Here is a 15,045-nt window from a genome sequence, read left to right as displayed (position 1 = left end):
GTAGGCGGTCGAAGACCACAGCGCAATGCTGCATTGGTTAACATTGGACCCTATGGGTCCCAGGAGCCAATGACGATGTACGCCGGCGGTGACGGTACGCACCGCCGCGGACGTCACCGCCATTTTCTATCTGTTCAGTCACCCGATACCTGATCTTCGACAGGAGAGGACCTACACTGCAAGTGCTGCTGTGACCTCAGTCTGGAAGAGACACTGGCTCGTGCGTCTGGGGAAAGGGCCCCTGCCTTCACATCGGAGGAGTTGGAGAAACTCGAGGATGGGGTCCTCCCCCAGTACACGCTACTCTACGGTCCTCCAGACAAACAGGTAAATACACTGGGAGCATGCTGTATGGGCTATGCCTGTGTGGAGTGGGGTGGATGAAAGATGGGAGGGGAGATTGAGGCGTGCATGAAACGACAGTGAGTGCATGTGCATCATAGCAAGGGTAGGGATGGGGGACAATGACTGTGACGGTGCATTTGGTAATAACTTTTGTTTTTCCCCTGTACAATTCATGTAGGTCAGCGCCCACCAGAAAAAAGATATCATCGCCAAGGACGTCCAGACCCTGGGGGTCTACCACAGACGGAGCACCCACTGCCGTAAGAGATGGGAGGACATTCGCCGCTGGAGCAAGAAGATGGCAGAGGCCCAGCTGGGGATGGCCTCCCAACGTGGGATGACCCCCCTGATGTTCAGGATCCTGGCGGTGGCGTACCTGGAGTTGGATGGGTGCTTGGGGGCATCACAGCAGCCACAAGGGGGTGAGTTCACTCTCATTCTGCTGATTTTGCGCGGAGTGGAGGTTTCTGGGTGGGGGAGGTGGGCTGTGGGTTTCCCTAGGCCATGGCGAGTTTAGTAGGCAAGGTCCCCTTGTTCTGGCAGACCCTGTGGCAACCCACCACACCTGTGTACAGTGCCAAGTACACCTAGTCAGGCTCCTGTGTCATCCATGTGTGCAGATGTCGTCCATAGCCTTGTAGGCCATGTCCCAGGGATTGAACAGTGGAGCCCAAGTGCGCGCCGTAGTGCAGGGGGCTTCTGTGTCTGTCGTGTCTGCCAACGGTAGCGGTAATGCATGCACTCAACATGTCTTTCTTCTATCGTCCCCCCCTTTTTGTGGTCTCCCTGTTCTTGTGTGCATTAGCATCATCAGGTGGAGGAGCAGTGGCACCAGAGCAGGAGGGAGCTGCATCCTACATGGCCCTGGAGGGCGAGACAACGGACTCGGAGTTCACCAGTGGGACGGAGGGTGAGGGGAGCTCCACGGCGTGGACAGGAGCTGACACCAGTGACACAGACTCATCCTCTGATGGGAGCTCCCTTGTGGTGGCGGCAACATCTGTGGTACAGCCGCCACCCCCCCTACCAGCACCGCCCTCCCAGGAGCCCCTCAGCCTTTGCCCCGTGCCCGCTCACCCAGGAGGATGGGCATCACCTTCGCCCCAGGCATCTCAGCCCCTGCCCCAGTCACCCCTGCTGCCCTCAGTGAGGAGGCCATTGACCTCCTCAGGTCCCTCACTGTTGGGCAGTCTACCATTTTGAATGTCATCCAGGGTGTGGAAAGGCAGTTGCAACAAACAAATGCATTCCTGGAGGGCATTCATTCTGGTCAGGCGGCCCTTCAGCGAGGTTTTGAGACTCTGGCCTCAGCACTGATGTCAGCCATTGTCCCTGTGTCTAGCCTCCCGCCTCCAACTTCCTCCACCCAGACCCAATCCCCAATCCCCTCTACCTCAGCCTATCCCAAGCACACCTTCAGACCAGCATGCACACACGTCAACACACAAGGGAAGCTCATGCAAACATAAGCACCACACATCCCACAGGCACTCACGCAAGCATCACACACATGCAGACACACCAACATCCACTGCCTCCACTGTGTCCTCCTCCTCCTCGTCTCCCTCCTCCCTCCCAGTCTCATCTACACTCACACCTGCATGCACTACATCTACAGCCACTATTGACATCACCAGCACACACACCACCACACCCCGCTCACGTGCAGTCACCACCCCACTGCCATTCACACATCCCCTGTGTCCTCTCCTAGTGTGTCTGTGACGCCACCTCCCAAGATACACAAACGCAGGCACACACCCACCCAACAGCCATCCACCTCACGACAGCCTCCAGCTCATGCACCTTCACCCAAAGCCACCAAACGAACACCTCCTACAACCACAACCTCTTCCTCCACTCCCAAACCCCCTCCAGCTACCCGTCCCAGTGTTTCCCAAAAACTTTTCCTGTCCAACCTTGACCTCTTTCCCACACCTCTCCCACCCCGTCCGTCTCCTAGGGCCCGACTCTCCAGGTCCCAACCTAGCACCTCAGCCACAACATCTCTGGGACCAGTGGTGCCTGTAGTCACCGGAATCTGGAGTGCACCGGCCACCAGGGCAGCCAGTGTGGCACGAAGCCATAGCACGGACAGTCCCCCACCTGTGAATCATCAAAAGTTGGCCAGTGCACGGCGGGAGAGGGGAAAGACTCCAGCCACCAAATCCGCTCCCAGGGGTACAGGTGGGAGTGTGGAGTCAGCTGCAACACCTTCCAAGGTGGGGAAGGGCCACAAGAAAGTCAGTAGGTCTGGGAAGAGCAGCACGGCGGAGAAGACCGCCATCATCCCCGCTGCCCAGGAGGCCACCGCCATCATCCCCGCTGCCCAGGAGGCCACCGCCACTATCCCCGCTGCCCAGGAGGCCACTGCCATCCTCCCCGCTGCCCAGGAGGCCACTGTCAGAACCTGCCCTACTGCCCAAGAGGCCACCGCCACCAGCCCCGTTGCCCAGGAGGCCACCGACATCATCCCCGCTTCCCAGGAGGCCACCGCCATCATCACCGCTGCCCAGGAGGCCACCGCCAGCACCTGCCCTGCTGCCCAAGAGGCCACCGCCACCAGCCCTGCTGCCCAGGACAGGACCACCAGCACCAGCCACGCTGGGCCAGACAGGATCGCTAGCACCAGCCCAGCTGGCCCAGACAGGAGTGCCAGTACCAGCCCCGCTGGCCCAGACAGGACCGCCAGCAGCTGAGTCACTGGCTCAGACAGGACCGCCAGCACCAGCCCCGCTGGCCCAGACAGGACCGCCAGCAGCTGAGTCACTGCATAGGACCCTGCTGCAACAGGCACCGCTGAACAGGGCACCGCTGCCACAAGCACCGCTGAACAGGGCACTGCCGCCACAAGCACCGCTGGACAGGGCACCACCGCCACAAGCACCGCTGAACAGGGCACCGCCGCCACATGCACTGCTGGCCCATGAGCGCCAAGGGCACAAAAGCTACTGAGTCCAAGACTAAGACTACTGCGTCTGGGCACCAAGCCCCCTCCAGAACCAGTGGAGAGATCCATCCACTACCTCAGTCCTTGGAAGGATGAAGCACTCTGGGCACAAAGCCCCCTCCAGAACCAGTGGAGAGATACATCCAGTACCTCAGTCCTTGGCAGGATGAAGCACTCAGGGCACAAAGCCGCCTCCAGAACCAGTGGAGAGATACATCCAGTACCTCAGTCCTTGGCAGGATGAAGCACTCTAGGCACAAAGCCCCCTCCAGAACCAGTGGAGAGATACATCCACTACCTCAGTCCTTGGCAGGATGAAGCACTCTGGGCACAAGGCCCCCTCCAGAACCAGTGGAGAGATACATCCACTACCTCAGTCCTTGGCAGGATGAAGCAGTCTGGGCACCAAACCCCCTCCAGAACCACTGGAGAGATACATCCACTACCTAAGTCCTTGGCAGGATGAAGCACTCTGGGCACAAAGCCCCCTCCAGAACCAGTGGAGAAATACATCCTCTACCTCAGTCCTTGGCAGGATGAAGCACTCTGGGCACCAAGCCCCCTCCAGAACCAGTGGATACACCCATTACCTCAGTCCTTAGCAGGATGAAGCACTCTGGGCACAAAGCCCCCTCCAGAACCAGTGGAGAGATCCATCCACTACCTCAGTCCTTGACAGGATGAAGCACTCTGGGCACAAAGCCCCCTCCAGAACCAGTGGAGAGATACATCCACTACCTCAGTCCTTGGCAGGATGAAGCACTCTGGGCACAAGGCCTCCTCAAAAACCAGTGGAGAGATACATCCACTACCTCAGTCCTTGGCAGGATGAAGCACTCTGGGCACAAGGCCCCCTTGAGAACCAGTGGAGTCTGTCATCTACTTGAGAGACTGTGGCTTTGCACTCCCCAGGATTGAACAGTGGGCAAACCAACCACAGAAGAGACTTGAGAGACTGTGGCTTTGCACTCCCCAGGATGAAGCAGTGGGCAAACCACCCACTGTAGAGACTTGAAAGACTGTGGCTTTGCACTCCCTATGATTGAACAGTGGGTAAACCACCCACTGTAGAGACTTGAGAGACTGTGGTTTTGCACTCCCCAGGATTGAACAGTGGGCATGTGGCCCCCTCGTGGATTTGGCGTTGTGCACTCAACGGCTGAGGTGCCCCCCCTTTCCCTCCCCCTGAGGTGCCTGTTTTATTGCTATCTGATGCCCCTGCAGTGTTCTCTCCGTCATGGTCAGGGATCTTGTGTGGCCCTCGCCCATACTGTGTGGGCCCAGTGTTCCACGGACTTCAATGGAGCACTACTTGGGCTACTATTCTTGGTGTATATTTTGTTAATAGTATATATATGTATATTTTAGGGTACTGCATTTTAATATATTACAATGGTTACACTCATTTTCTTTGGTCTTTGCATTCTTCTGGGTTGGGGGGTGTAACTATAAGGTATCATGATGTATTAGTGTGTGTGTTGTCGTGGGTGAGAGTGTGGGTGGGGGTATTGCGTGTTGCGTGTGTGTGTCCCTGTTTTTTCACTCCCCCTTCCCTGTGTTGTAGGTGCAGTACTCACCGTGGTCTTCGCCGCCGGCGTTCGTGCTCCTGGTGGAGGAGCAAGAAGATAAGGGCTGGCAGGATCTGCAGCTCCAGTTCCATGGCGTCCTGGTTCCTCGTGGGGTGTGTAGAAGTGAGCGTTTTCCCTTCGAGGTCCTGTTTCCGCCGTGTTTTTGTCCGCGGTGAATCCGCCCCAGAAAAGGTGGCGGATTGGTAGGTTGTGATACTGTGGGTGATACTTTGTCCTCCGCCTGTCTGTTGGCGGTGAACGCCGAGCTGTTTGTTTGTACCGCCGTTGCAGTCGGAGTGTTAAAGTGGCTGTCTTTGTTGGCGGTTTCCGCCACGGTCGTAATTCCAAATTTTGTACTGCCGGCCTGTTGGCGGTCTTACCGCCGCTTTGTCACCGTCTGCCACGGTTGTATTGACCACCATTGTGCTTTTGAGGGCCTTTTGTTTTATCATCCTCCAGGCCCTAAACAATTTTTCTCGAACACTGGCCAGCTGATCACCACGGCCTCCAAGTGCATTGTACTGGGGGATTTTAATATTCATCTTGAGAAAACTCAGGACCCCAATACTGCTGAGTTCCTGAACCTCATGGCGAATCTTGACTGGTAGCTTAAGGTTACGTCGGCCACCCACTAGGCCAGCCATTTACTGGATGGTATATTTGTTCGCCACGACTTTTGGGCCCTCCTGCAGAATAGGGCCATCGAGTAGACATATCACCACCTTCTTACTTTTAGGGTGACAGATACCTTGCCTTTGCCTCACCCTTCAATTCCCCTAAAGTGCATTAGACTATGGAGTAGGATAAAGGAGCAGAATCTTATCCCGGCTTGACTTTAGGCTGGGAGCAAACCAAGGAACAATCCCTGTTGGCTATTGACAGATTTGACTTCGGGGTCAAAATGGCTATTGATCATCTGGCCCCCCTAAGGATACCCCCGCCCCCTGGCCAGGAAGAAAGCTGCTTTTCCCTGGTAAACTAAGGACCTTAAGATCTTACAAAGAATATATTGATGACAGGAACACAGTTGGAAATTAAATCAGAATCCTGCGGAAAAAGAGAAGCTTGGATCTGTGCTCAGTGATTACAAACACGCGATCAACAAAGCTAAAACTGAGTTTTACTCGCGTAAAATCAAGGAAGCAAATAACATACCCAGAGACCTTTTAGAGTGGTACGCTCCCTCATTGTTCCTACTGCCCCCCATAACTGGAAAATTCAGAAGAATTTTGCAACAAGATCGCTAATTCTTTAAAAAATAAAGTCGTTCAAATGCAAGCTAATTTTGCACAGTACTCTGGGGTGCCAGACCCCCAAAAGCAATTAAACGGTTCAGAAAGCAATGATATCCCTACTCTTACTAATTTCCAGCTTCTGCAGGTGGAGAGGATAAAGGAACTTAAGGGGGGAATCAAGTCGGGCTCTCCCACTGATCCCTGCCCACATCACATACTGAATCTTGCCCCAGAGTTGGTGTCCTCCGTCCTGGTACCTGTGTATCAGGAAATTTTGAACACCAGAGCACTTCCTCCCTCATGGAAGGAAGCAATTGTTATTCCTTTGAAAAAGAAACCTGGTGGTGCCGCGAATGATCTGAAGAACCTCCGGCCCATAGCTTTGCTGCCCTTTCAGGCAAAGATTTTTGAAAAACATCTTAACACAGAACTGGCACAATTCTTACAAGAAACAGGATGCCTGGATCCTTCTCAGTTCACCTTTAGGAAGGCTCATAGCATAGAATCCACCCATATCACCACCTCAGATTCTATTTGCAGACTGGTTGATGAAGGGGACAGAGCTATTTCAGTGTTATTGGATTTATCTGCCACATTGGATACCATTTCACCACACTTAATGGTACAACGTCTTCACCAAGCGGGAGTTAGAGAGAAAGCCATGAGTATTCTGAAGTCTTTTCTGTGTGAGCGATCTACTGCAGTAAGTTGTGGTGATTTCAGAGCTCCACCATTTCAATTACCTTGTGGGGTCCCACATGGCTCCTCTCTCATCCCTATTTTGTTTAATCTTTATGTGGCCCCACTAGCTAGACTTATCTGCTCTTTTGGCTTTCTGGCTGCCTTCTATGCTGACAATACTCAGCTAATTATTCCTGTTAATAAGAACTGGGAGAAGGTAGCGGACAGATTCCACCACTGCATGAGCGAGATTAGTGAAAGGAGGGGACACAATTGGCTTAAAATGTATGGTGAGAAAACAGAGATCCTTTTCTTCGGCTTTAGCAGTGAGTTGTGGAACTCAGGTTGGTGGCCGCAATCTTGCTGTGACTTGCCTGACCCCATAGCATCCACTAGAAAATTTGGGAGTGTGTTTGAAAACTCCTTGTCCATCAAGTCCCAAGTAAATTCGACCACCAAAGCCTGCTATTGGATTCTTAAAACCTTGAATACCTCCAGAAGGAACTTAGGGCCTGATTTATGAAAAGTTAGTGCTGCCTTTGTGTCATTTCTTGACGCAAAAGCGGTGCAAACTTACAAAATATAATTATATTTTTTTTACGTTTGCACTGCTTTTGCATCAAGAAATGACGAAAAAGGCGGCGCAAACTTTTAATAAATCATGCTCTTAGAATCTCTGTGTCTCTTGCCTTTGTGATCTCCAAACTTGATTATTGCAATGCCCTGATGTTAAATATTGGCAAAGGCTCTCTCAACAAATTGCAACTGATTCAGAACACTGCAGCCCACTTGATATTAGATCTCCCTCGCTCAGCTTTGGCTAGAGGCAGCCTGAGACAGTTGCATTGGTTACCTGTTGAGAGGTCCAGTACATTCAAGGCTCTTTGTCTAGCTCATAAGGCACTTCACTCAGTAGGGTCTGAATACCTCTGCTCTTCCTTACAATGGTATGTACCAGGAAGTTAGCTTAGGTCATCAGGTCTCCATTTAATTTGTGTCCCTGGTAGCCATAAGGCTAAATGGGGTGACAAAGCTTTTACAGTAGCAGCGGCAAAATGCTGGAACACTCTCCCTCTGTCCATTAGGAAGGACAATAACTTTCTGTCTCTTAGGAAGCAGATTAAAACTTGCCTTTTTCCAAACTAATTCTAGTTTTTCTGGCAGCTACCCTGCTTCCTCTCTTGGTGTTCTTCTTCTCTTTCACTTGTTGCCGCTTAGTGCTTCGATGCTGCGGCCGGAACGCACTCTATAAATAACAATACATACATAAAAGAGATGGCAACACATTTGCAAAGTGGAAGCTGTGCCTTTGGTGTGATTGGTGGCTGCAAGCATCAAGCAGAGGTGACAGTGGTCCAGTAGATCCTTGTTCCTCCACGCTACTGATTGCATATTAACTCTTTATTTTTTGAAGTAGTTCTGTTCACTTTAAGGATATAACAAATGATAACACAGAACAAGTAGTGCAAATTTACCAGTATAGACATCTTAACCAAATTTAAAAGGCAAAGGACAGAAAGGGGCGAACTATACCAATTTGTAACTTGTCATTTGGATTTGTCAAGGAGTGGTTCGAAGTCTATTGCTACTGTTTGTTCATAATACTGTTGGTGTTTTACCCCTAAATATTTCACAATGATGGAAGGATACATCAAATGAATATTAATTAAAAAATGTGTGTTTACCTAAAATTTCGTTTTAATCCAGAATATATTGCATACTCTTCTATTAACTACGTTATAGCTGACAAGGTAGTATCTGGATTAATGGCGAGGGACTATTAAGTCACGTAGACAAGAATTTTGATTGAAACATGAATATAATAAAATAGAATAATAGTGGATATTGGAGAATATTAGTGGGCAAATATAATGAAAGGTTCATTACAAAGGGCAAAAAGACTCTTAGACAGCGGCACTTCATAAGCGCCATGTCAGAAGCAAAAAGTGAGGGGATGGTTTGATGAAGACATGAAGATGTGGCAAATTGATGGTATAGCACTTTGACACCCACAGAAAGATTACTAGTACTTGAAAAGCTGAAGATTTAAAGTTTGATCAGATGTCTTGTTTGCATCAAGACGTATGGGCTTGAGCAATATCTAATAAATCAATTTTCAAATTGGTGTGATCATATGTGCTCCTGCCAGCAACAAGACTGTGTTGCTCATCAGACTCCAGTTTTATTTATACATTGTTAATCAAATTTTGTGAGCATTCTAGCTGACTTTTCAAGATGGCATGAGCCTTGTTTAGTAAATTAAACAATGTTGTATGAAGCCAGAATTATTGAAAAAGAAACACATTTATTGCATTTTGGATTACATGCAAAAACAGCTATGAGCTCAATGTAGGAGGCAGCCACAAACCAAATCATACCTAAAGAAACCTTGAAAAAACATTGATAAAGCTATTTCTCCATGCTCTTGAGCCTAGATCATTTGCCTTATAGCAATATTTTATGTGGACTTCCATAAATAAGCAGTCTGTTCCACCCATTGTAGGAAAGCCAGCCTATGGGTTAAATTGGTGGATCATTAACCCCTTCGCTGCCAGGCCTTTTTTTTCCTATTTGGGGCAATTCGTGCTTAGGCCCTCATAACTTTTCGTCCACATAAGCTACCCACACAAAATTTGCGTCCTTTTTTTCAAACATCCTTGGGATTCTAGAGGTACCCATACTTTGTGGGTTCCCCTGAAGGAGACTAAGATATTAGCCAAAATACAGTGAAAATTTCGTTTTTTTGTTTTTTAAATGGAAAAAAGGCTGCTGAAGAAGGCTTGTGGTTTTGTCCCTGAAAACGGCATCAACAAAGGGTTTTCGGTGCTAAAATCACCAGCTTCCCAGCTTTCAGGAACAGGCAGACTTGAATCAGAAAACCCAATTTTTCAACACAATTGTGACATTTTACTGGGACATACCACATTTTTACTATTTTTCGTGCTTTCAGCATCCTTCCAGTTAGTGACAGAAATGGGTGAGAAACCAATGCTGGGTCCCAGAAAGCTAAACATTTCTGAAAAGTAGACAAAACTCTGAATTCAGCAAGGGCTCATTCGTGTAGATCCTACAAGTGTTTCCTACAGAAAATAACAGCTGAAATAAAAACATATTGAAATTGAGGTGAAAAAAACAGCCATTTTTCTCCACGTTTTACTGTGTAACTTTTTACAGCGAAGTCAGATTTTTTAAAGCAATATACCGTTATGTCTGCTGGACACTTCTGGTTGTGGGGATATATAGGGCTTGTAGGTTCATCAAGAACCCTAGGTACCCAGAGCCAAAAAATGAGCTGCACCTTGCAATGGGCTTTCATTCTAAACCAGGTATGCCGCAATTAATTTGCTGAAATATAAAAAGTGAAAAATAGGTTTCAAGAAAACCTTTGTATTTACAAAATGGGCACAAGATAAGGTGTTGAGAAGCAGTGGTTATTTGCACATCTCTGAATTCCAGGGTGCCCATATTACCATTCGAATTACAGGGCATTTCTCAAATAGACATATTTTTTACACACTGCCTTACATTTGGAAGGAAAAAATTTAGAGAAAGACAAGGGGAAATAACACTTGCTTTGCTATTCTGTGTTCCCCCAGGTCTCCCGATACAAATGGTACCTCACTTGCGTGGTTAGGCCTACTGCTCGTGACAGAAAACACAAAAATGGACACATCACATTTTTCCATTGAAATCTGACATGTTTTTTGGAAAGTGCCTAGCTATAGATTTTGGCCTCTAGCTCAGCTGGCACCTAGGGAAACCTACCAAACCTGTGCATTTTTTAAAACTAGACACCTAGGGGAATCCAAGATGGGGTGACTTGTGGGGCTCTGACCAGGCTCTGTTACCCAGAATCCTTTGCAAACCTCAAAATTTGGCCAAAAAAACACTTTTTCCTTTCATTTCGGTGACAGAAAGTTCTGGAATCTGAGAGGACCTACAAATTTCCTTCCACCCAGCATTTCCCCAAGCCTCCTGATAAAAATGGTACTTCACTTGTGTGAGTAGGCCTAGCGCCCGCGAACAGAAAAGCCCCAAAACACAACGTGGGCACATCAAATTTTCACAAAGAAAACAGAGCTGTTTTTTACAAAGTGCCTAGCTGTGGATGTTGGCCTCTAGCTCAGCCGGCACCTGGGGAAACCTAGCAAACCTGCAAATTTTTTTAAAAATAGACACCTAGGGGAATCCAAGATGCAGTGACTTGTGGGGCTCTGACCAGGTTCTGTTACCCAGAATCCTTTGCAAACCTCAAAATTTGGCCAAAAAAACACTCTTTCCTCTCATTTCGGTGACAGAAAGTTCTGGAATCTGAGAAGAGACACAAATTGCCTTCCACCCAGCATTCCCCCAAGCCTCCTGATAAAAATGGTACCTCACTTGTGTGGGTAGGCCTAGCGCCCGCGAAAGGAAATGCCCCAAAACACAACGTGGACACATCACATTTTCACAAAGAAAACAGAGCAGTTTTTTACAAAGTGCCTAGCTGTGGATTTTGGCCTCTAGCTCAGCTGGCACCTTGCGAAACCTAGCAAACCAGCACATTTCTGAAAACTAGACACCTAGGGGAATCCAAAATGGGGTGACTTGTGGGGCTCTGACCAGGTTCTGTTTCCCAGAATCCTTTGCAAACCTCAAACTTTGGCCAAAAAAACACATTTTCCTCTCATTTCGGTGACAGAAAGCTCTGGAATCTGAGAGGAGCCACAGATTTCCTCCACCCAGCGTTCCCCCAAGTCTCCTGATAAAAATGATACCTCACTTGTGTGGGTAGGCCTAGCGCCCGCAAGAGGAAATGCCCCAAAACACAGCGTGGACACATCACATTTTCACAAAGAAAACAGAGCTGTTTTTCACAAAGTGCCTAACTGTGGATTTTGGCCTCTAGCTCAGCCGGCACCTGGGGAAACCTAGCAAACCAATGCATTTTTGAAAGCTAGACACCTTGGGGAATCCAAGATGCGGTGACTTGTGGGGCTCTGACTAGGTTCTGTTACCCAGAATCCTTTGCAAACCTCAGAATTTGGCCAGAAAACACTTTTTCCTCTCATTTCGGTGACAGAAAGTTCTGGAATCTGAGAGGAGCCACAAATTTCCTTCAACCCAGCGTTCCCCCAAGTCTCCCGATAAAAATGATACCTCACTTGTGTGGGTATGCCTAGCGCCCGCGAAAGGAAATGCCCCAAAACACATCGTGGACACATCACATTTTCACAAAGAAAACACAGCGGCTTTTTTACAATGTGCCTAGCTGTGGATTTTGGCCTCTCGCTCAGCCGGCACCTGGGGAAACCTAGCAAACCAGCGCATTTTTGAAAGCTAGACACCTTGGGGAATCCAAGATGCGGTGACTTGTGGGGCTCTGACTAGGTTCTGTTATCCAGAATCGTTTGCAAACCTCAAAATTTGGCCCAAAAACATGTTTTCCTCTCATTTCAGTGACAGAAAGTTCTGGAATCTGAGAGGAGCCACAAATTTCCTTCCACCCAGCGTTCCCCCAATTCTCCTGATAAAAATGGTACATCACTTGTGTGGGTAGGCCTAGCGCCCGCGAAAGGAAATGCCCCAAAACACAACGTAGACACATCACATTTTCACAAAGAAATCAGCTGTTTTTTACAAAGTGCCTAGCTGTGGATTTTGGCCTCTAGCTCAGCCAGCACCTGGGGGAACCTAGCAAACCAGCACATTTTTGAAAACTTGACACCTAGGGGAATCCAAGATGGGGTGACTTGTGGGGCTCTGACCAGGTTCTGTTACCCAGAATCCTTTGCACACCTCAAAAGTTGCCCAAAAAACACTTTTTCCTCTCATTAAGGTGACAGAAAGTTCTGGAATCTGAGAGGAGCCACAAATGTCCTTTCACCCAGCGTTCCTCCAAGTCTCCCGATAAAAATGGTACCTCACTTGTGTGGGTAGGTCTAGTGCCCGCGAAAGGAAATGCCCCAAAACACAACATGGATACATCACATTTTCACAAAGAAAACAGAGCTGCTTTTTTACAATGTGCCTAGCTGTGGATTTTGGCCTCTAGCTCAGCCGGCACCTGGGGAAACCTAGCAAACCAGCGCATTTTTGAAAACCTGACACCTGGGGAAATCCACAATGGGGTGACTTGTGGGGCTCTGTCCAGGTTCTGTTACCCAGAATCCTTTGCACATCTCAAACTTTGGCCAAAAAACACTTTTTCTCTCACTTCATTGAAAGAAAGTTCTGGAATCTGAGAGGAGCCACAAATTTGCTCCCACCCAGCATTCCCCCAAGTCTCCTGATAAAAATGGTACCTCACTTGTGTGGGTAGGCCTAGTGCCCGCGAAAGGAAATGCCCCAAAACACAACGTGGACACATCACATTTTCACAAAGAAAACAGAGATGCTTTTTTACAATGTGCCTAGCTGTGGATTTTGGCCTCTAGCTCAGCCAGCACCTGGGGAAACCTAGCAAACCAGTGCATTTATGAAAAACAGACACCTGTGGGAATCCAAGATGGGCTGACTTGTGGGGCTCTGACCAGGTTCCGTTACCCAGAATCCTTTGCACACCTCAAAAGTTGGCCAAAAAAACACGTTTTTCCTCTCATTTCGGTGACAGAAAGTTCTGGAATCTGAGTGGAGCCACAAATTTCCTTCCACCCAGCGTTCCTCCAAGTCTCCAGATAAAAATGGTACCTCACTTGTGTGGGTAGGCCTAGTGCCCGCGAAAGGAAATGCCCCAGGCCCAGGTGCCTGCAACCGAAGAATGCCAAAAACCTGAAGATATTGAGGGGATAGCACAGCGACTTGATAAGCACATATTTTTCTTTTATACATCTTTTAAGCTGACTCTGCTTTGGGGACCCACACAAGTGAGGTATCATTTTACTTGTGAGACTGAAGAGAACTCTGGGTGGTAGGAAATTTGTGTCGCAGCGGGGATCCTACAAAGAAAAGTGAGGAAAATATGCTTTTTCAAACAAATGTTCAAGCTTCCATACATGACATGCGCAAGACCATTCACGCCGCCAGCCACGGGCCCAGCACATTACAACACTCGCATCGACAGACAGCGCCACTCATGGGCCCATCACTTTCATTCGCCCACATGCCTGATACAGCAATCACACCAGCTGATGAGTGTGTGGACTGGTGTTTGGCTGGCACCACCAGCCAAGTGCCACCCCACGCACACCGCTAGCCAAGCGCCAACCGACTCACACCGCCAGCCAAGTGCCATCCCACTCACACTGCCAGCCAAGCACCACCCCACGCACACCGCCAGCCAAGCGCATCCCCACTCACACTGCCATCCAAGTGCCACCCCACTCACACCACCAGCCAAGCACTGCCCCACTCACACCGCCAGCCAAACGCCACCCCACTCACACTGCCAGCCAAGCACCACCCCACTCACACCGCCAGACAAGCACCACCACACTCACACCGCCAGCCAAGCACCACCCCACTCACACTGCCAGTCACGCGCCACCCCACACACACCACCATCACTTTTTTGTTGTTTTTAAACAGCAAAGAAACCACTAATCATAAATAAGTACAAAACTACAAACACAAAAGCTGTAACTGAATACATGACTAATGCCAACTGTGAAACTGAACATATAAAAATACAAAACAGCAGTTTACGCTCACGGAATTTCCCAGTAATTCTTCTGTGTGTGGTAGCTCCTGAAACAGCACCCCCACTCAGCCCAGGCTTTGAAGGACAATCAGGCCAGTACATCCTAGTCTCCTTCCTGATACCTCTTCGAGCACAGACTCTACATCTCTTAGCAGGAAAGTTTTTTTTGGCCGTGGGAGGAATGTGCTCAGCAAAGTGATGATCTTTCAATCTAGCCACATCCTCCACCACTGCTTCTCTAGGAACTCTTGCCTGTTCCAGAAGAACAAGGCTAGCTATGATAGACTCCTGACATTTCACAAATGACATCCTTGACTCTGGAGAACTATCCTTGAACACAACAAAAGCATTAAAACTTGCCAAGTGGAACAAGTGAACTGCTAATTTCTTATTCCAAACATAAGATTTATGAGCAGCAGTGTAAGGTTTCAACCTCTGATCTACTCTATCAACACCACCCATGTGCTTATTATAGTCTAAAATGCACACAGGTTTGCGCACTTCAGCAACCTGGCCCCAAACAGCCACATGCAAAGTACTCTCATCATGGATGGTACTTAGCATGTACACATCCCTCTTGTCTACAAATTTCAGAGCTAGCAGCTCATCATTCCGCAAGGCACTGCACTGTCCCTTCTCAAGTTGTTT

This window comes from Pleurodeles waltl, chromosome 5 (genome assembly GCF_031143425.1).
Source record: "Pleurodeles waltl isolate 20211129_DDA chromosome 5, aPleWal1.hap1.20221129, whole genome shotgun sequence".
NCBI classification, from domain to species: Eukaryota; Metazoa; Chordata; class Amphibia; order Caudata; family Salamandridae; genus Pleurodeles; species Pleurodeles waltl.
This window is presented reverse-complemented; position numbering follows the sequence as displayed.